This window comes from Bubalus kerabau, chromosome 11 (assembly GCF_029407905.1).
Source record: "Bubalus kerabau isolate K-KA32 ecotype Philippines breed swamp buffalo chromosome 11, PCC_UOA_SB_1v2, whole genome shotgun sequence".
Lineage (NCBI taxonomy): Eukaryota > Metazoa > Chordata > Mammalia > Artiodactyla > Bovidae > Bubalus > Bubalus kerabau.
This window is the reverse complement of record NC_073634.1, coordinates 81,936,805-81,963,619: the sequence shown is the minus strand read 5'-3', so window position 1 is coordinate 81,963,619 and position 26,815 is coordinate 81,936,805. Positions and strand designations below refer to the sequence as shown.

At 49.2% G+C, this 26,815-nt stretch overlaps 1 long non-coding RNA gene across 1 annotated transcript; it reads left to right on the top strand.

Annotated features, from left to right (window-relative positions):
- The first annotated feature begins 7,704 nt into the window (after nucleotides 1–7,704).
- Nucleotides 7,705–9,400, top strand: LOC129622521 (uncharacterized). Its single transcript, XR_008700034.1, has 3 exons — nucleotides 7,705–7,857; nucleotides 8,259–8,284; nucleotides 9,068–9,400. It is a non-coding gene; the product is annotated as an uncharacterized LOC129622521 (long non-coding RNA).
- Nucleotides 9,401–26,815: the final 17,415 nt, after the last annotated feature.

The window sequence follows — 26,815 nt, the reverse complement described above, 5'->3', positions numbered from 1 at the left end:
CTCCATACATACACCAACACTCCCCAATCACCACCTTGTTTTATTTTCCATAAGCATCCATACTGATATTTAATAGACCATAAACACTGCATTTATATCCTATTTAATTCCCCAACCAAAACACAGGCCCCATTGAGGACAGGAGACTTTGACACTATTGCTTGCTGCTCTATCCTCAGGGCCTAATCAGTGCCCAGCAGGTTGTAGACATTCAATAGATATTTCTTTAACAAGTGAACCAGCTATTAATACATCCCACCATGTTTGATGCTTTTGAACTGTGGTGCTGGAGAAGACTCTTGAGAGTCCCTTGGACTGCAAGGAGATCCAACCAGTCCTACCTAAAGGAGATCAGTCCTGGGTGTTCATTGGAAGGACTGATGTTGAAGCTGAAACTCCAATACTTTGGCCATCTGATGCAAAGAACTGACTCATTTGAAAAGACCCTGATTCTGGGAAAGATTGAAGGCGGGAGGAGAAGGGGACAACAGAGGATGAGACGGTTGGATGACATCACCGACTCAATGGACATGAGTTTGAGTAAACTCCAGGAGTTGATGATGGACAGGGAGACCTGGCGTGCTGCGGTCCATGGGGTCACAAAGAGTCAGACACTACTGAGAGACTGAACTGAACTGATGCTTGGAGTGGGGTCTCTCTGCTTCTGCTCCTCAGACCAGCGTTCACTTCCCCAACCTGGGCAGTCGTATTCATCTTCATCCCAAGCCACAGAGGACAGGCGAGCTCCAGAGCTGGACTGAGCCTTCCCTTCTGAGTTTTGTGCTTGGCTGTGAGCCCAATCGACATTCCTAGTGTCACATGCACTAATAATTAGCATCTTGGACAAACTTCTTCCCTAGGCCTCCTTCCTCATCTCCGGGACATTCTGAACGCTCAGCTGGCAGTGTTGAACACTGAAGGGTCATGATTAAGGTTTGAAAAACAAAGCAATGATGACAGTATGCACTCCTCACAGCCCTCCCCACTCCAGGCCCTGCATGAGCGGCGGCTGCCTTGCAATGTCCTCTGACCCCCCAACTCCCAGGAGGATGAGTCTTCCCTCAACATGTGTTCCATGTGGGAAAGAGAAATCCCAAGTTTTTCTGAAGCTCAGGGGCAAGTTTATTTTTAAGTTATGCTCTGAGGCAGGAGACACAGAGATGCCCCAAGACTGAAAAAAACAGCCAGGACCTGAGAGAAACACTAGAGACACAATTTTCATCAGTTTTAAACCAAAGTCCAAATTGTTCCACTTTATTCTGTTGATAATTAACTTTTTCTGTGCTTCCCCTGTTGCCATGATAACCCATCAACAAACATGTGCTACGGGAGGAACTGGATGGACTCAGAGGCAGAGAGTGGGCCTTCAGGCCAAGGGGAGCCAGTCCCCCAGGCCAACCAGCCTGTCCATCATCCACTCCTTGGGTCTCTAAGACATGGACTCAGCAGCTTCCTACCTGGGTTCTGGACACTGTCCCTGGGCCTGCGCACTGTGACTCCTCCCTCTGAGTAGCACGATCATGCCCTCACATCTTTACTTCCCCCTCAGTTGCAGTAACTCTTCCTCAGAGAGGCCTCCCTGACCATAGTCTAGATGTTTCTGCTCCATCTGCCCAACAAATAGATTGTCTGTTGTTAGCTTCAATTCTTTGTTGCAATCATCACTATCTGAAATGATCTTTCTTTTTTTTTTTTTTTTTTTTTTAGGATAAGACACTTTATTTTTAAACAGAGTGACATTGGTTTATAACATCATGTAAGTTTCATGTGAACAACACTGTATTGAAAATGATCTTTTTAAAAAAAGAATTTTATTTATTTATTTGGCCGCGTCGGGTCTTAGTTGTGTTGCACGCACTTCTATCTACTTGTGACACTTGGCTCGGTACTTGCAGCTGAGTGGCCCTGAAACGTGAGGGATCCTAGCTCCTCGACCAGGGATCAAACCTTTGTCCCCTGCATTGGAATGCAAATTCTCAACCATTGGACCACCAGGGAGTCCCTGATGTGATCATGCTTATCTGTTTGCTTACACACTGTCAATCCCCTCCAGTGTTTCAGTAAACTAAGACCCTTCTGTTTAACCCAACACAATATCCAATTGTCGCCATTTAGTTGTATTCGGCTCTTCTGTGACTCCATGGACTGTAGCCCACCAGGCTCCTCTGTACATGGAATTTTCCAGGCAAGAATACTGGAGTGGATAGCCATTCCCTTCTCCGGGGGCTCTTCCTGACCGAGGGATGGAACCTGTGTCTCCTGCATTGGCAGGCAGATTCTTTACCTCTGAGCCACCAGGAAAGCCTGCAATATCCAGACCAATTCCTAATCTTACGAATGTATGAACTGATGACTTCACACAAGAGAATGAAGGCCCGGAACAGGACTTCGAGCAGCACACAGAGCAGTAAGGCACAGACTCAGAATCACTGTAGCAGCTACACCAAGGAGCAGTGGAGGGCTCTGTGTACCCCTGCCCACAGCCTGCACCTTCCAGCCCCAAATCACATGTTGGCTTTGGTACCTGTAGAGTGACGTCTCAGATTTGTGCCATCCAGTCCAGCCAGGAAGCTCTTGAATCATGGCTGCTGTGATCGAGGAGCTGGACTTTTCATTTTATTTTAATTAATTCAAAATTTAAAATGGATCCTTGAGTCAGTTATCAGAAAACCTCTAGCTATATTTGGAAGGATTGGGGTATGTGAATCTACTTTTTCAACACTCAATTTTGTGAACTCTAAATACAGATCAGGTGTTGCCAAGAAAAACTTTGCATTTGAAATGAAAAGTTCTCAAAGTGTAAAAGATACACTGGATTTTGAAGGCTGAGCACAAAAAAAGAAAGTAAAATATCTTGTTAATGTTTTTCATACAGATTACATATCAACATGGCAACATTTTGGATATGTTGGGTTGAATAAAATATATTATTAAAATTAATTCACCTGTTTCTTTTTACTTTTTAATGGGGCTACTAGAAAATTTTAAATTACATATATGGCTCCCATTATATTTCTATTGGACAGGGTTGCTGTGCAACAGAACTGAACATCTGACTTAAAAATAGCCCTGTTTGAGATTTAGCAGCAGCAAAGCTGCAGAACTGTTAAAGAACCTTTCACTTATCAGTTTTGTCCCTGGGATAGTGGGGAAAAAGTCAAGGATGCAAAGGGCATCGGCACATCTTTGGCCCAACAACCACACCATGGACACAGCCCACACCAGCAAATTAACTGAAGATTCAAGTTCAATACTCAAAGTTCCTTGGGATCAGGTCAAGAGTCTGTGGTACTGTCTCACACAATCACCCTGTTTCTTTTTTTTTTTTTTTTTTTTGGTTGCACTGGGTCTTTGTTGATGCACACGGGCTTTCTCTATTTGCACTAAATGGGGGCTGCTCTTAGTTGAGATGCAAGGATTTCTCATTGCAGTGGCTTCTCTTGCAGTGAAGCACAGACTCTGGAGCGTGGGCTCAATTGTTGTGGCGCATGGGTTTAATTGCTCCACCGCATGTGGAATCTTTCCTGACCCGGGATTGAACCTGAGTCCCCTGCATCGGTAGGCAGATTTGTATCCACTATACCACCAGACTGTTTCATTTCTTCTCCAAAGAAAAAAGGAAATATTCTTCCCCACTGTAATAGGACATGCTACATTTTTTATTTAGGTTAAAAGGAACTCCCAAATTTTAATTTAGCTGTATAAAGATGGATTTCCACCTACGGACAAGAGTTCTGTGGAGAAAGTTTTACCATTTTGTCAAAAGCACCCTCTAAAGCTAGTGCAGGACTTTTCTGGAAGTCTGGTGGTTAAGGCTCTACCTTCCAATGCACGGTTTCTGGGTTTGATTCATATGGAAAGAACTAGAAAAGAGGCTTGAGAGGCAAGAGGGGTCCAGAGTCTGGGAAACCATTTAGGGCATCTCTCAGATAATAAATTCAGCTGAGGAAAAACCGTTGGTAAGCAAATAATGGCCTCTTGTTTTGAGAGGTTGACATTTCAAAGGGAGTTGAGCGTCACACAGCAGGCAAAGAGTTAACAGATTTCAATGGGCCCGTATGAGCCTGTCTCTGTGGAATGAATGAACTGGGTTCACTTGCAGTTTGGACCTCCCCACCTCTGCCTTCTCACCACCTCCACAGCCCCCCAGAAAGTTAAGGGCTAAATCTAAGCTCTTCTTCAGCCTGGGAAAGGTTTACTTCCAGATATCCCTAGGCCTAGGCACCCACAAAAATGTGGGGTGCTCAACAGGGTAGTGAGAGTCCTTCTTGTGGGAAAGAGAGCTCCTGGGGAAGGCACCTGGCCCACATCAGGGTGAAGAGGGTGCCCCCAACACAGAAGGCTGCCCAGGAACCAAAAAGAATGAAAGGAGGCCACTCTCACTTGGACCATGTAGCATCCGGGATTAGCACTGCTCTTTGCCAATTAATGTCTGTGGTAGGCAAAACAATGGCTTCCCAAGGAGGCTCATGTCCTCATTCCAGGAAACTGTTCCTAATACATTGGTGGTAAAGGGGAATTGAGGTAGCGGATGGATTAATCAACCGACCTTAAAACAAAGGTCAAGCTGACAGAGGCAAGGAAACAGAGACTCCCCAGGAGCTCCCAAAGGAACACAACTCTGCCAACACATTGATTTCAGCCAGTAGTGAGATCCATTTTGGAATTCTGCCTTCCGCGATTGTAAGATAACAAAATTTGTGTTGTTCTCAATCATTAAGTTTGTGCTAATTTGTCACACAGCAACTGGATACTAATATACCTTTCTTTCCTAAACAAAAGAAAGTGAAGTCGATCAGTCATATCTGACTCTTTGCGACCCCACGGACTGTAGCCTACCAGGCTCCTCCATCCATGGGACTTTCCAGGTAAGAATACTGGAGTGAGTTGCCATTTCCTTCTCCAGGAGATCTTCCCAATCCAAGGATTGAACCCTGGTCTTCCGCATTGTAGGCAGACACTGAGCCACCAGGGAAGTCCTTCCTAAGACATCCACAAATGCCCACCTTCCTCCTTGAGCCAACTATGGGAGATGAGGAAGAGTTTCTCTGCAGGAAATAAAACCTGTTCAGATATTTGGTTCAACACTGAATGTATTTTTTTAAGGGTGTCATCTTAAAAATATATTCACAACCTAAAAGTTGAGAGTTATGTTTTTTTCCGTGTGAATTTTTAGGACTTCATGTTGGGAGGCAGCATCTCAAGTAACCCTAAGAGAACTGCTCTGAGGAGGCAAGGGGGCAGAGCTAGGATATAGCGGAGTTTTGCAACCAAGGGCAGGTATCAGGAGCATCAAAAGATTACTGTTAATTAAGAAAAAATAAAATGAATATCCCAAGTTAAGGAATTTAGCGCTTTTCTATGTATGGGAAGATGCAAAATTCTGGGCTCACTGAAATCAAGCCTTTGATATACACCTCAGCTATCTGGGGACAGTATCCTGTATTTTCACATCCTGAGTTTTCTCAGGGCTCACCATAGGTTGTGGCTTCAGTCTGATGGCTGTGAGATGGCGGGTATTCCTTTCCATCCTGAGTTTCCTCAGGGCTCACCAGCTCCCACCTTGGCTCACGTTGGAGCGCTGCAATCGCTGACATCCATTGTTTGCTGCTATGGCAGGAAATATTCCGTTCTCAAGGGTCTCTCCTCTCTCTCCCCCTAGAGGCTTAGGGAAGCCAGTAACCCAGCTGCCTGCATGGCCCCAGCCCTAAGCATTGAGCATTATATTCTCCACCTCTTTCTATGGCTCTCATTTCACACTGACCTCCCACCCACAGGTGAAACCGAGGGAGAGGGAATCATTAGGATCAAGGAGAAAAAAAATACACCAATCCTCTGAAGAATTTATTTACAGGGCAGCATTGAAGAAACAGACATAGAGAATAGATTTATGGACATGGGGAGAGGGGAGGAGAGGGTGAGCTGTATGGAAAGGGTAACATGGAAACTTACATTACCATATGTAAAATAGATAGCCAACGGGAATTTGCCATGTAACTCAGAAACTCAAACAGGGACTCTATATCAACCTAGAGGGGTGGGGATGGGAGGGAGGTTCAAAAGGGAGGGGATATATGTATACCTATGGCTGATTCATGTTGAGGTTTGACAGAAAACAACAAAATTCTGTAAAGCAATTATCCTTCAATAAAAAAATAAATTAAAAAATAAAAATACACCCATTCCATTTTCTCTATCCATGGGGTAGGCCGGACTTCCCTGGTGGCTCAGACGGTAAAGCGTCTGTCTACAATGCGGGAGACCTAGGTTCCATCCCTGGGTGGGGAAGATCCACTGGACAAGGAAATGGCAATCCACTCCAGTACTATTGCCTGGAAAATCCCATAGACAGAGGAGCCTGGTAGGCTACACAGTCCATGGGGTCGCAAAGAGTCAGACACGACTGAGCGACTTCACTTCACTTCACTTCATGGGGTAGGCCAGAAACCAGCCTTTTCAAAAAGGTCCTTAAGCACATTCATTTCCTTCCTTGGTTCTACAGATAAAGCAGTAAGGCCCAAAAATGGCAGGAGCTTCCTCAAGGTCACACAGCCAGTTAAAGGCAGGGCTCGATTAGAACGCGGGGCCCCTGATTCCCAGGCTGGGGCTTTACAGTCTCCTGTTCTATTTGCAAGCCATTCTCAAACCAAAGATTTTTGAAATCTTCCAAGCCCCACGACGCAGGGGAGCAGCTCCCAGGGTTCCCCTGGCCCTTCCCATCTCCTCCTTCCCCTGTTCACCCTTCCCCCAGGGCTCCCTCCACCACCCTGCTGTCAGCTTTTAGCCCTTCCCTGCATAGTTCAGGGCCTGAGACTTCCTGGGCTTAAGCAGGCAGCACCAAGGGCTTAGGACACATTAGCTCCTCGCAAGAAAGAGCTGTTGTAACCACAGCTTTCAAGAGAGCTCAGTTTTCCGGTCTCCTGTCTCCCACCTCACGGTTGGTCGGCCAGAGCCCTTAAACCCTCAGCGCCCTGGTGCCCTGTCTCGCTTCAGGATCCTGGTCAGGGTGGAGCAAACCCCGCCTCTCCTCCCATTTGTGGAGTTCTGCCACCTCCCAGCATCCATGAACTTCCTTTAAAGATCATTGTATCATCAGAGGCCTTGGGAGGCAGATGCAAGATTCCAGTCTGCCGCCAGAGCTCAGAAGCACACGTCGTTCTTTTCCAAAACTCAACCCTCCTTAGGGCACGTGGGGCAGCAATCCTTTAAAGCCACCCTCCCTCTTTGGGTCCGAGAGCTGAATATCTGACCTCAGCCCCTGGTGCCTGGTGTTCAAGACAGAAGTGCTGGAGCTGTTTGCATCTGGCCTTCCCTTTGCCTGCTCCCACCAAGGCTGCTCCCCCTTCCGCTTAATTATGCAGTAACGAACAACAGTGCTCACTGAAACTAGGGCGGCTACTTGCCTCTGAAAGTCAATAATTAGCCCCATGGGACCAACAAATACTTGCAGTGCTCCCCCTGCCCCCCACGGCTGCTGCTGGAAGCAGGCCGCCTCTCCAAGCCCCACTCTGCAGGTCCAATCTGGAATGCATATGTTTCCCTTCCATCATTCACTCCATCAAACACAGCAGGGCAGGCCCGAGGGGGCGGGAAGGCCGCTAGAGTCTCCCTCGGGCTAGAGCATCCTCGTTATAAAGGGATGTTGTGTTCGCAGGTAACCAACCGCCCCCTGAGCATCTGGGAACACTTTGAGTGATTACTGGGGAGAGAAGAAATTTGGGTCATAACTAATGATCAACATCCCCTTTTAATCAAATGAAGCCGTCATAATGTGTCTATCCTCCAGGGGAACAAGGCCCTTTCACCTCCCGGAGGTCTGCGGTAGCATTAACCTCTTCAGGTAAAACTCTTGCCCAGGTAGGTGGGAAGAGGGGCAGCTGTCAGACACTGAGGGCTGACTATGTTTGGCCCCTGTGCTGAGCAGCCACCCATGAGTTCTCTCCTTTTCCCTGAGCCTTTTCAGATCAGCGCTTCCCAGCCTTGAAATACCTGGAGGGCTCGTTGAAGCCCAGGGTGCTGGCCCCACCTCCGATTTTAGCTTCAGTAGGTGGGGAATGGAGCCTGAGTATCTACCCATCAGGTAAATTCCCACGTGATGCTGGTACTGCCAGCTTAGGGACCACACATTGAGAACCAGGGTTAAAGGAGGAAAAGACTTCTATTTAGGGTCTTCTATGCAAAACACCCGTTACAAACATCGTGTCATTTAATCCTCATGGAAACCCAGTGAAGTATGTGTTGTTGTCCCCATTTTACAGAAGAAGAAACTGAGGATCAGAGAAAGGTGAGTACTTGGCCCAAACCCTGTGATCGCACCACTGGGGTGAAAGAGCTATGATTTAGAAGCCAGGTCTCTCTGATGTCAAGCCCTTGGTCCTGCCATGGAAGCGAAAGAGATTTCAAGTGCTGGAAAGATTCAGAGAGCCAAGTTCATCTCTCCCCACCACCCCTCATCGGGGATGCTGTTCCTGGCTTGCCTTACCATCTGCATATAAATTATTGCCACAGCCCTGAATCTTTCAGGAAACATTTCCCAGTCTTCCCTCTGATCCCCACCCTACCCAGAGACATCCCCTCTCCCCCATACTCCATGCTCAGTTGCCTGTCTTTTCCTGTCCTCCCTTGGCTTACACGAGAGCATCCCTACTAGTCCCCAGCTCCTCCCAGTGCTGCTTCTCCTCCGTCCAGTTCATGAAGGCGTTCATCCAATAGGATCTCATCCAGCACCCCACCCCAGGGTCTCCAGGACCTTGGCTTGTCCACCATGGCCAAGCTCACAGCTGCTCGCCATAGGCACACACTGGCCTCTCAGTGATGATTTCTGAGAGAGCCGTCATCGTCACATCCCTGTGCCCCAGCTCCCCAGACAAACCTCTCAGGCACATTGCTGACCACTCTTGACGCTTCTCCCCAGTAAGAAAGAATCATTGAGAACTTGCTAAGAGAAGGTGCAGGAGGCAGAGGAGAAGGAAGGAGAATGGAAGGGGCACCACATGGAGCTCTTGCTGTGTCATCTGTTGTTCCAAGTCAGCTCAGTGTGTAATAACCCTCTCCATCCTCACTACAGCCCTGCGAGGGAGGCACGCCACTGTGATCACCGTTTACAGAGAGTGCACGCTGGCTCAAAAAGAGAAGAACCCTGCCTGGTGTTGCACAGCTGGTGAGCGACAGAGCCAGGAGCCCAGCTTCAGAGCCCATGCCTGCAACCATGCTATCTCAGCAGAAGGAAAGAATGGCAACAAAAGATGAATTCCCCAGTTCTGGCCCTCCAAGAAGCCCTAGCCCAGCCAGGGGGCAATGAGAGCAGTAGCTGTGGATACTGTAGAAGCAGCAGGAGTCAAGGGCCATAGCAGTAGGTATTAGCATATCGTCAGCATCAATATTGATATTGTTATAATAAAACAATAACGGGAAAATAACTGCCATTTGTGGAGTGCCTCTATCAATGGAGGAGACAGAATAACGTGGTGGGTGGGGCTGCAAATCCCAGAGCCAGACTGGATTCCAATTCCAGCTCCTTTTCATAACAGGCTATATGATGGGAGACAAATCACTCAACCTCTTGGTCCCAGATTTCTTATCTATGAAATAGGGCTGCAGATACTTCCTACCTCCTGCATTTCTTGTAGAGACTGAGTGAGAGGATCCATAGCAAGTACTTAGTACAGGCCCTGGACACAACAGATTCTCTGCCCGCGATGCTAGGAAGGAGGTGATAGAGGCAGAAGTCCTTTAGACAGGGTGTCTGCCTCAGCGTTCTGGGGTCTGGTGAGGGCGACAGGCACCATGTGAATGCAAGGAAAAGCCCAGAGAGGACCGCACAACATGGGGCAGATGCCTCTGAGTGAAGGATCTGGGAAGGCTTCCCAGGGCTGGGTGGGATTTGAACAATGCCTGGTGAGGGACGACCTAGCTCGTCAGGACGAGACTGTGCAGACAAGGTGCAGGTCACTCCCCCAGCCCTTTCCCTCACTGTCCGCCCTCCAGACCCCAGTCCAGCCACCAACCCTGGACGCCCAGCCTCCCTGTGCTCTCCTGCCCTGGCTCCATTTTCCCTCATCTCTGAAATGTCCTCCTACCTGTCCCTTGGTAAAGAGCTAAAGTCCCTCATGCAACCCTAGTGTTCTGAGATGGTTTTCCTGGAATACATGGGCAAGACTGTTGGATCAGCTGGTTAAGAGACTGCTGGTTAGGCTCACTGGTGGTAGTGGTTTGGTAGCTAAGTCATGTCCGACTCTTGTGACCCCATGGACTGTAGCCCACCAGGCTCCTCTGTCCATGGGATTCTCCAGGCAAGAATACTGGAGTGGGTTGCCATTTCCTTCTTCACAGGCTCACTGCTAACATGTTTTTGAGACCCCAGGGATAGGCCATGCTTTGGACCCAGCTTCTCCTCTTCGGTCATTCCTGCAGAGACTCCCAGGGCCATCCTGGAAAGAGAGGAGAGATACTTCAATCAGCTCTATTGACACAAGGCCTGAGTGGCACTGGCTTAGCCTCCATGGGACTAGTCGGCTATGATATGACAGGCTCCTGGGGACTTCTCCTGGAAGCCCTTCAGCCTTCCTTCCACGCAGTTGTTCATCTGCTCAGGAACTTCTGAGCTGAGTGTCTCTTGATCAGCCTTGTGCAAGGCACTGTGAAAGATATGAGTCCCCACTCTCCAAGAGCAAGCAGCTTATGAGCAGAGGCATGGCAGGGCTTCAGATGAATATAATTATTTGAAGGCAGTAAGTGCCAGAAAATGGGAAAGAAACATTCTGAGTACACCTGCCAAGTGCCAGATATTGTACTAAAAATTTCCATCTGAATTGTCTCATGAACCCAAACAGCAAACTTGTAAGGTAGGTAGGTAAGTTCCCATTGTACAAACAAAGAAACTGAGAATCAGAGAGGTTAAGAAAGTCACCTGAGGTCACACAGCAAGCTTGAAACCCAGGGCTGTGTGACTCTTCCCAATACTCTGGTTGCCTCTCTGTGATGTCAGTGTAAAATCAGGGAGGAGGAAAGGAAACACACAGGGCTGATTTGATCAGAGAAGGCTTCTCAAAATGGGTGAGACTTGTTCCAGACAAGAGAGTGAGCTGACTGATAATGGGTGGAGGTGAGGGGATGGGGAAGAGAAATGCTGGGAAATGGAGCAGCAGAAACAGAGATGAGGGAGCTGAGAAGCACCTGGTGTGTTAGAGGGCAATAAGGAGGCTCCCAGGCTACTAGGAGATTCCCCACCTGGTAGGTGGGATTGGAAGGGCTCCACGGGACTGACCAGGAGGGCCTGCCTGATTGGACTAATTGTGCTTTCTTCTGGAGGCAGTGGGGAGCCATCGAAGCCTTTTGAGCAGAACTATGCGATGGGAAATAGCCCCTTGGGAACATCACCTTGGCTGGACTGTGCAGGCTGTGCAGGCTGTGCAAAGACCATGGAAGAAATGCTACTTAAGGAGACAGTTACCATCACCCCAAAGGAACAGCAGATTCATTAAACAAATTTCAAAGTTATGAGCCAACAATGTCTGGGTGTTTTTTTTTTTTTTAATCTAAACTACATTTCGTTAAGATATGATTTTCCAAATGTCAGGAAAAACGATCCATGTTAACCTCCAACTGTGAAACTGTTACACAGGCAGAGAAACATCCTACTTTTGCCCAAACTGCAATAAAAGAGAGTTCTTGGTTCAAGAAGCCAGGGCAAAGAGTGACTTCGGAACCAGGCTTCCGCTTAGCGATGATGCCTCTTTCTGCTCAAGGAATCCCCAGTCCTCCTCACTGGATCTATTTTGATAACATAATGAGGGTCTTGCAACCATGTCCTCCAAACTTCCCTGAGAATGCACCCCTAAGTGCCTCAAGATGTCCAAGGAACATCAAAGGAGAAGAGAATTATTCTCTGGATATACAATAGGATACAAATCCTGATATCCCACTGCTGGGAACAAAAAGCCAGGACAGCTCCCGTGGTGCCCATAAAAATTATGGACTCAGAAGATTAACTGGCTCTGATGCTACAATGCTTTAGCCAACCGTAACCTGGCATTTTACATTGAAGAAAGAAAAAAGAAAGATGCCTTTATTAATACTGCTTGCCAAATTTCCCGTGAGTCCCAAGGAAGGATTCCCTTTGGCCTCCATCTGCTCGGAACCCTATGCTAAAAACACTGCTGCCTTCTCTCGAAAGTAAGGCTAACCTGAGGTGTCTGGAGAAGGTGCCCCTTGGAAAACAAAGAGCCCGCTTTCTGCCAAAACGTTCACCTCTTTGTCAGTTGCACGCCACACATGCCAGGCTGAGCACACAGCCCGGAGCCCGTACCATCTCAGGACACATCCTGTGAGTTTATCTGGTTCCCACACCATCCCTGTGAGGCAGGGGAAAGACAGGTATGATGCAGATGGCTTTGCAGCCACCGCATCTGAGTCTTGGGATGGAGGCCATTGAGATGTAGATGGAAACAGCTAGAAGAACAGCCCTCCTGGCATGTGCTGGCAGGAGAACACCCTGGCCTCAGCTGTGAGGTGACTAGCAGTCCCAGTTAGAGAAGGAGACTAAAGACTCAGAGATAAAATGAAGCCTCCGCCCTTCCTGCCACCACTGACAAAGCTCAGTTAATTCTAGACTCCTTTTCCTCCCTCTGTGCTGAGATTTCAGCAGCTTACGTAACACAGTCGGTTTCACCTGGTCAACAAAACCTTCTGAGTAGCCACTGTGCATCAAGTGCCCAAGAACATGCATTGTGGACAAAAGGATGTTCTCAGGTCAAAGGGAGGGACAATTTTCTCAAAAGAATCTATAATGTTTTCTCTATAAATCTATAATGTAAGTGAGCCAAGGAATACATAATCTCCTTTAATATGAACCACTTTTTTTCCAAATGCTCTAATTCTGAAGGGCTGCCTTGAGACCCCAAGCCTTCCCACCTACTATGCATATGTGTGCACACACACACACACCTGAATGCCCACCCCTTTCAGTGGTACATAGCACAATGGTGCCCCACCTCTTATACTGCGGCTGCCAAAGCTACTACAGGAAAATAGAGTTACTAGATGCCTCGAACTCAGCAGCCTCCTCCTGGCACTGCCTCCATTCAGTCCCACTCCTTCCTGTTCCTCCAGGCCCATGGTATTCCGAACACTTTCCCCTTAGAATTACCACTGGGGCTTTACTCCACTCCCAGTGCCTTCACGGCCTGTACCACTTTCAACTGCACTCTTCAGTTGCCCACTCTGAGCTCAAGGACAGAGACTGTGTCACCCATCACTGGTCTCTAATGGGAGGAGGACATAGAAAGTGCTCCATAGACTCTTGCTAAGTGAATGCAGGCGTGGGTGGGTAGATCAATCAACCACGCGTGGATGAATGAATGTGTGAATTAATTCCCATGAAAGCAAGAAGCCCTAATGGTCAGAAAGTTAATCCCCCTGGGGCTAGTTTATTGCTATACCTGCTATCCAAATCTAAAGGCCTTCCTGGCCATGCCCCAACTACCTCATCACATAGTCATGGCAGCAGCTCAATGAGGTGATCCTGCTGCTGCCTCTGTCACACCATCATGGAACAGGTCTGACTCCCTTCTCAGAAGCGAATGTGGTCTTTCCTTTCCAGGGGCTGCAGTCTCCTCAGGGCTCTTGGGACTTTTCTGAGGTGTGGGACCTTTCCCATGGCCTTTGCACCAGGATCCCGAACTCAGTTTCTCAAGGTCAGTGTTCACCTAAACTGTGGACACCAAACAAGGGTCTTTAACCGGGGCCTGCCCCTAACTAAGCCCACCCTTGCCCCCAGCACTTCCAAGGAGGAGAGTATTTGATTTTGGAGGCAGTGTATTTGGGGCTGCCAAGGTGACTCAGATGGTAAAGAATCTGCCTGCAATGTGGAAGACCCAGGTTGGATCCCTAGGTTGAGAAGAACCCCTGGAGAAGGGAATGGCAACTCACTCCGGTATTCTTGCCTGGAGAATCCCACAGACAGAGGAGCCTGGTGGGCTACAGTCCAGGTGGGATGGAAGTTTCCCCATAAAAGCAGTCCATGAAGCAGAGCTGCACTCAAGGGTTGCCACATGACCCCAGTGATGGATGTGAACCTAGAAGACACCCCTCACAATTCTCTTCTAAGGAACAGTAAACCTGTCCCTCCTGCCAGTTCAACCTGCACCTTCCTGAACACCCCTAAACCCCTGGAGCCATGCATAGCAGTGCCCACCAAAGACAGGGTTCTCCATCTGGGCCTCTCCAAACCCAAGTTACCAAACTGAAGAACAGCCATGTTATGAGGATCTCACAATATTTGTCACTGTCTCCCAATCCATACTCCCATTGTACAGATGGGGAAACTGAGACATGGAGAACACTAAGTCTCCTGCCTCACAGACCAGGCTCTCTGCCCCAGCTGACAACTGAGGCTAGATGTGGTTCACAGCATACGTGTCACCTGGTCAGAGGCTGGGGCAGCAGGCAGAGAATTTTCGAAAGGCCACCATTACCCAGCACGGGCTTCCTGCCGAGGCCACTGAGTGGAGGAAATAATAATGGAGATTGAAAGGCATTCTGCATTTGACCTTCCACGAACCCACCAGTTTTCAGTAGAACCCGATAGGGATCAGTCACATCTGCTCTCAATAGCAAATGTAAAAAATGACCTGCAGTTTTAAGGTCTGAAAAACATAAACTTGTGTTAAAAGACTGACAAAAAAAAAAAAAAAAAGATTCCTGCACTCCGTAGCACGATGTCATTCAAGTGCACACACATTGCAATAACCATCGCCCATCAGGGCCCGAGCCCTGGATCTGAGCTCACCTCTCCTGGGAATCACACGCGGCCCCGGTCCCCCCGCACGTCAGCCGTGTGGCCGGTCATAGAGCTGGGCTGTGTAATCAGGGCCGGGCTGCTAGGCTCCACTGGACTCTGTGCTACAGTGGGTATCAGCTTACCTCACTCTCCACTTCAAACACCCACATGAGCTGCGGGAAGGCTGATGGGAAGCACATTCTGGAAAGCCCAGAACAAGCTTAGTTCTGCCAGGGACCTGGGGAACAGCCTGAAATGGCCAGAGGTCAGTGGGTCTTTAGAAGTCAGGAAGTTTCTCATCAGCCACATGGGCCAGGCCCTCCAGGCCACCGCCCTGTGTGCAGGAGCGAATCAGACTTCTCCTTGGGCTGAACCAGAGTGCCCCCACCCCATGGAGGTACAGTGGTGCCACCTGCATCTCCACGCACTCCGGCCAACCCCTACCTCCATCATCCGGACTATGGGGAGCTCTTGACCGATGCAAACTCAGGAAGAGAAACAGGGGACACCAGACAGCTCCCTAGATCAGCCCTGGTGACCATCACCCCACACTTGTCCAAGAGCCAGCCATTGTGCCTAGGGCCCTGGAAATTGGCCAGAATCTCAGCCTTCAGTAACTCGTAGCCCAGATAGAGAGGAAAGACTCACCCAGGGCGCACAAGTCCAGGCTTTAAGTGGGACATCTAAGGATCAGAGAAGGGAGAACAGAATGACAAGGGAAAGAAAATTTGCAAACTCCAGACTCCAGGAAACCCTGTGATGAGATCATTTCTTTTTAAGCTAGACTTCACTGGTGCCGTCCCTGGTGACTCAGATGGTAGAGTCTGCCTGCAGTGCAGGAGACCCGGGTTCTTCCCTGGGTTGAGAAGAGCTCCTGGAGAAGGAAATAGCAACCCACTCCAGTATTCTGGCTTGGAGAATCCCATGGACAGAAGAGTCTGGCAAGCCCCAGTCCCTGGGGTCACAAAGAGTTGGACACGACTGAGCAACTAACACTTCATTCCTTCACTGATACCTCAGTTCTAAACCATAACCCACAGGGGCCAATGGCTATAAGTTCTCATTGCTTTCCCTGAAAATGGAGACAAAGGGAATCAACCTTCATTTAGCACATACTGTGCGTCACCTACCAGGCTGGGGACCTATGCACCCGTCTCCTCCTTCAGTGCTGCTGACAGCCCAGGCACCAAGGTGGGACGTGGATGTCTTGGAAGGGTCATGAGGCAGTGCTTGGGGGGGAGGGGGGTACATTTGTTTCTGCTCCATCTGGAAGCACTCACTCATGCCTTCCAAAAGGAGCAGAGCTCAACCAGACCCTAGTAGACCGGAGAGCAAATTCCACACTACCCACTGGTCCAGACCGTGGAGTCTGGTGACACAACTGGCCAGGCTCAGAATGATGTGTTGGCCTGGGAGTTCCTCTCCGGTAACAGAACTTCAGAAACCTGGTGGCTCCCATGCCTGTGGGATATGGTCTGACCTGTCAGTTCATTAATCACAAGGATGCTAGGATGATTCAAACCGCAGTCTCTGTTCTCAGATGGTTCGTACGTCATTAGAAGGTGAGAAACCTCTAAACAAGTGTCCCAGTGTATGAGTGCCTGAGAGACACCCACACAGAGAAGGCTGCGTGCACAAAGGGCAGAGTGGTGAGTCTGACCTGGAAGCAGCAGAAACTTTTGTGGTGGGGTGGCCCTGAAACTGTCCATAAACTCCTGTGAGGTGCTACTTGCCCAGGATAGTCAGGGCTGAATAAGGCATGGTCTCAGGCCCCACTCTCACTGAAGACACAGCACTCACACATCAGAGAAAAGTAGAAGGTCAGCTGGGGAGTACAAATGGAAGATAACACTGGAGACCGAAGCAAGGAGAGGCCAAAAGGCTGATGATGTATAATAAGGCCCTTTTATGACTGCAGAGTTGAATTACACTGGGTAGGGGCAGTCGGGGAAAACTCTCTAGAAGAGGTTCTGCAGGCTGGGTCTCCACGAGTGAGATGTGAATGATAAAAAGGGCCAAGAGAGAAAGCGTTCCAGCAGAACATGCCAACCGAGCCCAAGTTGGATATCGACGTGTGGACCAGCCCAGTGGATGATTCAAACGGGCTTCCAGAGAGCAGACCCTGGAGCCAAGCTCTGTTTTCAGGCCAGGCCCAGGTCGCCTCGGCCAGCACCTCAGAGCTCACCCTCCTGTCCTGAGCCTCCCCAGTGGCAAGTAGCCTCCAGCGATGGACAGGAGCTGAGCTCTGCCCAGGTCCCCTAGAGAGCTGGGGGGCCATGGAGAACTTCCCCAAATTTGGATTAAAAAAACAACCCTTCTCTGCCCCCTCCACAGGACACATAGCTTCTCTCTAAGTCAGCAGGAACCCATCACTAAGGCTATGAGAAAATAAACAAAGGGAATCTAATTGCAAGGGACACTCAGGCTCCAAGAAGAACAGCATGCTCTGATGGGTCCCTTGGCTCCAGGGCACACTGAGTTGTGGGAACCTCACAGCTACAGTGCCAGCAGATTCAGAAGCACTGCTGCCAATGAGAAAGTGACAGAGTCACACACAGGCCTCCCCAGGGACACTCCAGCACCAAGGGTTCCAGGGTGTGTCCCCAAAAACCCCAAAAAGAAGCCAGAGGACTCCAGCCTTGCATTGAGTCAAGAGCTCAAGCCAGCAAACACTGTTCCCCTTCTCTCCTCGACCCAGGTCCCCTCTATCAGCTTCATCAGAGCCGACCGACACCTGAACACAACTGCCCTGCTTGCAAAACATTTGTGCTCTCCTTGGACAAACCAGCTTCCTTTTACTAACTGTTGGCAGGATCAACATTGTAGGAGGGAGCTTCCAGTGTTCCATCAGGACCCAACCAAGCTGGGCTTCAGACAGGGTTCCACGGCTTTTGCATCAGTAACAAAGCCTGGATCTCAGGGTATAGGAGCTGAATGAGTTCTTAAAAAGAAACCAAGAATACAGAAAACATCAAAGCCACTAGAGAAGCAGAAGTTATTTAACCCGCGAAGTTTGTTCAGCAGAGCTGTTGGCTCTTAGAAGGATGTGCTGGCCTGAGTGTTTCCTTATTGAAGCCGAGTTTCAACAACCTGCTGATTCTGTAGTACATGGAGTATGGCTTGAGCAGTGGGTTCATGAAATTCAGGGATGTCCAGATTGCTGAAACACAGCTCCTGTCCTCAAACAGCTCATGAGTTATCAGAAGGAGAGAAGAAAAAGGCTCTGATGTTTCAATATTTCAGTAATCAATAGAAGGAGATTAGCAAGGGCTGATACACTTTTACTCTAATCTCACAGAGGATTCACAAATGCCAACAGAATCAAAAAGCATGGCAGGAGCCCCGAAACCCAGAGGAAGGAAGGAAGGCCTCCTTGGCTCTAAGAGAGTGGGAGGCAGCAAATGGAAAGAGCTTAGATCCAGGACAAGGCAAGGTGAGCTGCAATCCTGGCTCCTCCAATGACCTGGGGTTGTGAGACAAGTCTCTTCTCCTCTGTGAGCCTGGTACCCACATCTGTATAATGACAGGTTTGGCCTGGGTGATTTCTGAGGGCTGCTCAGTACTGACCTATAAGTCGACAGCTTGACTAGGAAGAGTGTTGATAACTCTATCTGCGGGTTGGAAGAACTGTCTCATGCCCAGCCCTCTTGAAGCACTCAGACTGTACCATCAAACTCTGTGAAAGCTTGAATCTGTTAGTTACTCCTCAGTCCAGAGATTTCTGAGGCAGATATGTAGATGAGAGACAGAGAGAGACTTAAACACAGATATAGATTCAAATACAGAAACAGAGATTTTGCTTTAGCAATAGAGATAGACTTAGTTATAGATATTTAGATTTAGAGGCAGATACAGACACATGTGGGGCTTCCCCAGTGGCTCAGCAGGTAAAGAATCTGCCTGCAATACAGGAGACGCAGGAGATGCAAGTTTGATCCCTGGGTTGAGAGGATCCTCTGGAGAAGGAAATGGTAACCCATTCCAGTATTCTTGCCTGGGAAATCCCATGGACAGAGGAGCCTGACGAGCTACAATAATAAAGTACAGTAATAAAGAGTCAGACACGACTGAGCAACTAAGCACAAAAGAAAATGTAGACACATGTATATAGACATATATGCACATATATATGTATGTGTGTGCATACATGTGAGTGAGTGCATGTGCCTGGATGTATCTGTATTGAACTAAGCTCCTTTCCCACAGCTGAGGACAGAGGTACGGTACTACCGATTTTGAGTTCATTTCCTACATGTATCACACCAAAATTCTCTCCATTCTTCAAAGCCCATCTCAAGAAGCTCCTCCAAAGAGCCTTCCTTGACCCACAAGAAAGGCTCTCCCTCATGTAGATTTCTTCAAGTTGCCATCTGAGCCATCCATGACCACAGGATAATGACTAATTATTTAATTATCACCTCTGGAAGTGCACCCACAAGGTAGAAATTAGCATGCCCCTGCAGAGGCTGCCAAGGACCGCTGTGCATTGTGCTGCCCTTGGTGAAGGAGCCGGTGACCAGCCCGCTCCCTCTGTAGAAGAGGCAACTAGCAAATGCTCATATGCAGAATTCCACCATCACAAAGTGAAATTCAACCAATGTCTCAGATAACACACCAAAATTAACTAAAGATTTTTTTACAAACTGAAATATAGAGCTAAAACCAAAAGAAAAAAAGAAAGCCTAAGGGGCAGTATTTAGAACTGGGAAGCAGGCAAATTTTTTCTCAACAGAGTACAAAAAGTCCTAAGCGTAAGAAAGCAATAAATTAGACTTACACTCATTAAAAGACATATAATAATGAAAAGACAAACCACGAGAAAATATTCACAATGCATGTATCCAACAAAGAACTAGAATTCAGATTACATTTTTTCAATTCCTGGAAATGAATTTTTAAAAGACAGTCTAAAAATGGGAAAAGACTTAGATTGCTTAACAAAAAAGAAATGCACTTGACTAATAAACTTATAAATGGGCTTCCCTGGTGGCTCAGAGGTTAAAGCGTCTGCCTGCAATGCGGGAGACCTGGGTTCAATCCCTGGGTCAGGAAGATCCCCTGGAGAAGGAAATAGCAACCCACTCCAGTATTCTTGCCTGGAGAATCCCATGGACGGAGGAGCCTGGTGGGCTACAGTCCACGGAAAGGTGTTTAACATCATTAGTGGTCAGGGAAATCTGAATTAAACCTACAATGAGTTACAGCTACACACCCAGTAGAACAGCTAAAGTTAACAAGACTCTCAATACCAAATATTGGAAAGGATGCAGAACAACTGAGTCTCTCATACTTTGCTGGTAGAAACATAAAATGTAAACATAAAATGTAAAACATAAAAAGTACAACCACTTTAGAAAACTGTTTGGCAATGTCTCATAAAATTAAACATCCACCTACCCGATGATCCAGTGATTTTGCTCCTATGAAATAACCCAAAGGAAATAAAAACTTAGGTCCACAAAATGACTATATGTGATTACTCCCAGCAGAATTATTCGTAAAAGGTCTAAACTTGGAAACTCCAGAAAAGTCCTTCAAAAGGAAAATGGGGAGACTTTCCTGGTGGTCCAGTGGTTAAGAATCTGTGCTTCTACTAGAGGGGCCACAGGTTCAATCCCTGGTCAGGGAACTAAGACTCCCCATGCCACCTGGCATGGCCAATAAATTTTTTTCAGAAGTTAATTTATAGAAAAGTCACCCCTTTAAGATTTCCCATGTGCCTACCTTCCCAGTGACTGAAACCACTTCTGTCACTGAGTGGGACCCTATGGGGCCTTCCCTGACTGGCCTCCCCCATATCCTCTGCTTTAGTTCCTCTCTGAAGCATCTAAATAACAGAATTTGACCCATAGCCCACCAGGCTCCTCTTTCCATGGGATTCTCCAGACAAGAATACTGGAGTGGGTTGCCATGCCCTTCTCCAGGGGATCGAACCTGGGTCTCCTGCATTACAGGCAGATTCTTTACCATCTGAGCCAAGTGAAACCATAACTTAAACACTCCTAGGCCTTGTCAATCTCACTTTGCACCCACACACACAGAGGCAAGGACCCCTCCCCTGCTGTTTAGATCGCCGATGTTGACAGTGCACATATAATGGTTTCAAGGAACCCACTAGAATGATGGGTCCAAAGCAGCCTGGTCAAGAAGCTTCCAGGATCAGTCTTCCAGAAGGAGCTGAAGTCTTCAAGCAAGCAGCTGTCCTACTCCAGCCTCTCCTCCCAGGGAAGGCACCAGCTCTCCTCCTGGGGCCTCGACTACAGAGGGAGGCCCCAAGAGGATAGGAGGAGGGGGCCTTGACCTGCTGGCTCCTGGCTCCCCCACCTACCCCTCCAGGGAGAGAGAAATCCAAACAAAAGCCCATTCTCACAGGCAACCCTTCCAAGAAAAACCAAGTTCTAGAGATGCCGGGGCTGGTGTGAATAAGGAAAAAATGCAGAATTCCAAAAGACAAGGTCCAAGAAACATTTCTCCCACTGAGTGTGCTATGAACAGACAGAGGAAAGGAGGTGCACAGGAAGAAACCCCAAGGCACCCACATCCCAGGAGGGGGTTGATCTCTAGCCATCACTGAGGTTCTTGGACACAGTCTGATTTTCAGTGACCCAGGAGGTGCCCTCTTATGTTCAAAATGTTCAGCCCTACACCAGAGAACCTCTCACTTCTGAGCTGGTCTTCCTCATCTGTGAAATGGGAGTAACAACTGGCACCCTGCCCACTTCGCAGGGGTCGGAGGGGCTTCACAGGAGGGTGAGCATGGAAGTACTTTGTGGACTCTGAGAAGCCCTCCATCCCAGCCATGATCAGTGCACACCCCATCTCATGGCCTTTGGATATTTATATTTTATAAAAAGAAGAGCCTGGGTTGCAATTCTGGCTCCAACGTGCTCTAACTGTGTGGATTGGGAAACTGACTCTATTTCTCTAGCCAGCTTCCATGTCTGTAGAATGAGAATGTTAATATGACCCTTGAAGTTTGCAGCACAGATTAGAAAGATTCTAAAGATGCAAGGCAATGGCACCCCACTCCAGTACTCTTGCCTGGAAAATCCCATGGACGGAGGAGCCTAGTGGGCTGCAGCCATGGGGTCGCGAAGAGTCAGACACGACTTCACTTTCACTTTCACTTTTCACTTTCATGCATTGGAGAAGGAAATGGCAACCCACTCCAGCGTTCTTGCCTGGAGAATCCCAGGGATGGCGGAGCCTGGCAGGCTGCCGTCTATGGGGTCACACAGAGTCGGACACGACTGAAGCGACTTAGCAGCAGCAGCAGCAAAGTTGCAAGAGGAGAAGGGGATGACAGAGGATGAGATGGTTGGATGGCATCACCGACTCAATGGTCATGAGTTTGAGTTGGTGATGGACAGGGTAGCCTGGTGTGCTGCAGTCCATGGGGTCACAAAGAGTCAGACACGACTGAGAGACTGAACAACAAAAGATGCTTGTGAAGCTTTTCAGAGAATATATAGTACAAAGTCAGCCGTCAGCAGCTGAGAGTTGTTAGGATCCTTACTGTGAAAAGGGATTCACCCACTCCTGCCTCTTTCAGTCTTTCAAGGAGGAAAGTCACAGAATGCTTGGGCTGGCCAGATAAAAATCATGCACAATGGCTCAGAATTTTCTGGAAAAGTTTGTTAAGCATCCTGCAAACATTAAGAGCAAGTGCCATATGCTGAGCCCCTCCTCTGGGCCAGACACTGTGCTCAGAGCTATAGCCTGTAGGATGGCACTCATGGAAGCCAAAGGAGGCAGGAAACATCAGCTCTAGTGTCCAGAGCTGAGTGCTGAAACCTAGTGTTCAGGTTCACACAGTCAGAGCGGCAGAGGCAGCACCCATGGGCAGGACCCGCTGATGACAGGAACAGCACACACATGCAAGACTGTCTGAGATCAGAGCCTATGTTCCAGGGCTGCCGTGTGCTGGCATGCTGACCACATGCAACCCTAAAGTCAGCTGAGGAACCCCAGTCAACCACAGGGGACATGGCAGTCTTGGAAGCCAGGCAGTCTGCAATCCATTCCCCCTACATTCTCCACCGACCTCTGGAAAGAGTGTCATCTTTCTCTCCCATTTCCACTCTGCTGGAGATATTAGCGAGGGTACAGCCAACCAAAGGCAGCCAAGGGCCATCCACATCCCACTGGATGGGCCAGCAGGTACTTAGGAATAGTCCCTGATGCTTGGGCTACTTGCTGAGCCTGGGGGAAGTGGTATGGGTGGGGTGGACAGGTGGTGTTAGGCAGCAGGAAGGAGAGGTGGTGTATTACGTCCCAAATAACCCCAGAAGTAGTCTTTGGAACTGCAGCCTGAAACAGCATCCAAGGGCACAGGCTGGCACAACTCTGTCTCTTGGGCAAAGAGAGAAAAACAGAAGAGGAAGCAGTGAGCTGTCAATCAAAAGGCAGGCCCGCCTCCTTTCCTGGCAGAATGATGCCATCAGGAGAGGAGAGCCCAAGAATCCAGAAACATCCCTGCTTTGCATCCATTGCAGTTGCTTCGCTGTTGAGGAAGCCCAGTATTTCCACTTAATGCTTCAGCTGACACTAGCTGAGCACCTACTGTATGCAAAATGCTGAGGCGGGTGCAGGACACAGGTACAGGCAGAAGACAGTTCTTCCCTCCTGGAAGTCACCATCCTGGAGGGGAGGACACTGCTGTGGATGCCAGCAACTACACAGCAGGGTGGGAGGGCCCACAGCCAGTGCCGGGGGAGCACAAAGCTGGGCCTGGGTCAGCCCTGGGCAACAGCGTAGATGTCCAGGGTGGGCAAGGCCCACACAGAAGATTGGATGTGGAGGAGGGTTTCCAGGCAGAGGAAACACTGGGAGTCCAAGCGGTGTGGGGAAGAACACGTAGGTTCAGGAAACTTCTGGAAGTCCAGTAGACTGAACATGGAAAGCAAAGGGCAAGCTGTACAGCATGAGACTGGACACATGGGCAGGGCTATGTAGGTTGTACTAAAAGTGAAAGTGTTAGTCGCTCTGTTGCATCCAACTCTTTGCAACACTATGGACTATAACCTGCCAGGCTCCTCTGTCCTTGGAATTCTCTAAGCAAGAATACTGGAGTGGGTTGCCATTCCCTTCTCCAGGGGAATCTTCCTAACCCAGGGATCGAACCCAGGTCTCCTGTATCGCAGGCAGATTCTTTACCATCTGATCTACCAGGGAAGCCCCAGGTTGTACTATGGAGGCTAAATTTTAATCTCAGAGCAATGGAAGATCATGGAGGCAAGGGTCTCTCACCACATATCACTGTTTAAATTAATCAAAATTAAATAAAATGTAATGTACATCATGGTGACTATAGCTAATAATAATGTTTGCATGTTTGAAAGTTGCTAAGAAGATAGATCTTAAAAGTCCTCTTCACAAGGAAACAAAATTTTGTAACTGTGAATGGTGATGGATGTTAACTAGATTTATTATGGCAATCATTTCACAATAAGCATAAAGATTGAATCAGTGTGTTGTACATCGAAAAGCTAATATAATGTTATGGGTCAACTATATCTTTAAAAAATTTTAGTTAAAAGAAATTAAATAAAATGTAACACAGTGCCTCAGTGGCCCCAGCCACACTTCAAGCAACCAACGGCCACCTGTGGCTATGGCTACCGTGATGGTCAGTACAGATCTAGGGCATTTCCATCATCCCAGAGAGTTCTATTGGACAGCACTGCTCCAGAGCCGTCCTTCTGTGTTCCTGGCCCAGAAAGTGAATGCGAGGGAAGGGGGCTAGTGATGAGGAGCAAATGATGCCAGCATGGCACTCAGGTAGAGGTTGGATAGAACCAGGTTGGAGAAACATTTGAAGGGAGAAGGGACGGGACTTGGTAAACAATGGACTCGGGTTTGGGTGGGAGAAAGATCTGGGGACGTCAGTAACAATCTGATCATCTAGGGGCTGGAGGAGGGTAGTACTCACTCAGAGAGAGAAGCAGAGGAGGAGGTGTGGGAGAAAAGTGGTGATGCGCTCAGTCTGGGACCCGCTCAGCTTCAGGTGCCTACAAGATGCCGGCCACGAGCTGGGTCCAGAGAAGTGGCTTCTGTGCGTCTGCAGCTTAGACTGGGAGCTGCGGGTTACTGTGGGGGAGACGCTGGCGGCTGGGCCTTGAGGCTGCACTTAGAGACTGGCTGTATCATGAACTGTGATCTGCGGGGCCAGGGCTGGGGGTCAAGGGCAGGTCAACTGTCCGATTGGGCTGTGTCCCGAAGAAGCCAAAGTCTATGGGGTGTGCATCAGAGAAGAAAGGGTTAGGACCACCGACGCACGCCCTCCCAGGGCCACGGACAGTCTTGAAGAGCCTCCCTCTTGCCCTCAAGAGTGGACACTGTGTCTTGGGGGCACCTGGGTAAACCCACAGGAGGCATCCAAGGAGGTGGCGCAGAAGGGCGGGGGCACCAGGGAGCCCAGGCAGCAGCAGGCGTCCTCAGGCTGGTCCCCACCTCAGGACAGGGGAACAGTGCACACAAGAATGTTGTTCTCCAAAGCCACTGGGACACTTCCTGCCAGTCCACGTAATTGAGTATTACAGTATTTAAATTACAAATTGAAGATTATTTTTACAGGTGTCATTTTAAATATAACATGAAATTTCTTGACATTACATCAGCCCCACCACACAAACAGCTGCTCTGGGCCCGCCAGCATATGTGAGGCACATGGCTCACACTGGCCACGTAGAGGGCGAGTGTGTGTGTGTGTGTGTGTGTGTGTGTGTGTGTGTGTGAGTCACTGACCGGGGTGTGTGTGACATGGGTGTGAGAGTCCACGTGACTGGGAGCAGGAGTGTGTGAGGGCGTGTGCGACCAGGAGTGCCTCTGTGTGTGGTTATGAACACGAATATGGATGAGTGTGAGTGAGGGGGAACATGTGAGTCTGTGTGTGTCCACATGAATGAAGACGTGGGGGTGAGAGAGAAAGAAAGAGAGAGCCCACCGCAGGACGCTCAGGCCTCACAGGTGACGCCCGCCAGCCTGGCCGAGCTCTGTCTCCCTCTAGAGACACCAGGCGTTCCAGGAAGTGGACGCTTCGCTCCGGGCCGAGGGGGCTGCCAAGGAGGCCCAAGGTGGTGCTGCAGTGCCCTCCAGTGGACAATGCCCCCCTGCCCCACCCCCAGCCAGACCCAGGAGCTGGCGGTGCCTTTCCTGTGCCTGGAGACCCCAGGCTCCAACTCCTCACTGCCCACCCGCCTCAAGTCCGGCAGCAAGAGCCTGCCCTGAGGCTCCCTGGGGTCCCCCAGGGGCAAAGACCTAGGGGAGCTTTAGTCACACCTCCAAGTCTCCATCTGGGGCTTTCTGCCTGCTGCTGGGCCAGGCACACCCAATCCACCCCTCTCCTTCCCACCACGGGGATGCCCCCACCTCAAGGACCCACACCAGGTGGCATCTCCCAGCAAGATTTCCCTGAGACCCTAGTGAGATGAGCCCCCTGCCCCAAGGACACTGAGCACAGCCCTGGGCAGGATGAAAAGGAGATGCTTTACAAAGGAGAAACTGCTTCTTGGCTCTTTCCATAAAGAAACTGCAGGGGACTTTGGGGAGAGAGAGGGAGAAGGAGAAGACCCAGGACCTGCTGAAATCCTGCTCTGAACGCTTGTCTGCAGAGCAGGGCGCTGTGCTCAAGCCAAGAGTGTGCAACTCAAATCCAGCAACTGTCCTAGGAGGCTGTTGTCAGAGTGGAAAAGACGGAGATCTCAGGGAGAGACTTAAACCTCATCAAAGAAAGCTCCCTGGGCCCCCACACAGCACACTGTTATTTGTGGCACCGGCAGGTGCCCACGGGTCAGCTGGCTGCTTGTGACCAGCAGCACGAACAGCACGGAGCACCATCCAGCCAAATGCGTGGCCCAGTCACAGCTGGGTCTCCCAGGCCAGAAGGAGCTGTCATTGAAATGCCTGACGGATGGAAAAGCAAGGACACCAGCCACAGGGGTGGCTGGAGAACCACGGGACAGTCACCCTGCCCTGACTGCCCTCTCACAATCTCTGGCTACATTCCTTCAGGTGGTCCTGACTTCAAATGGTTAA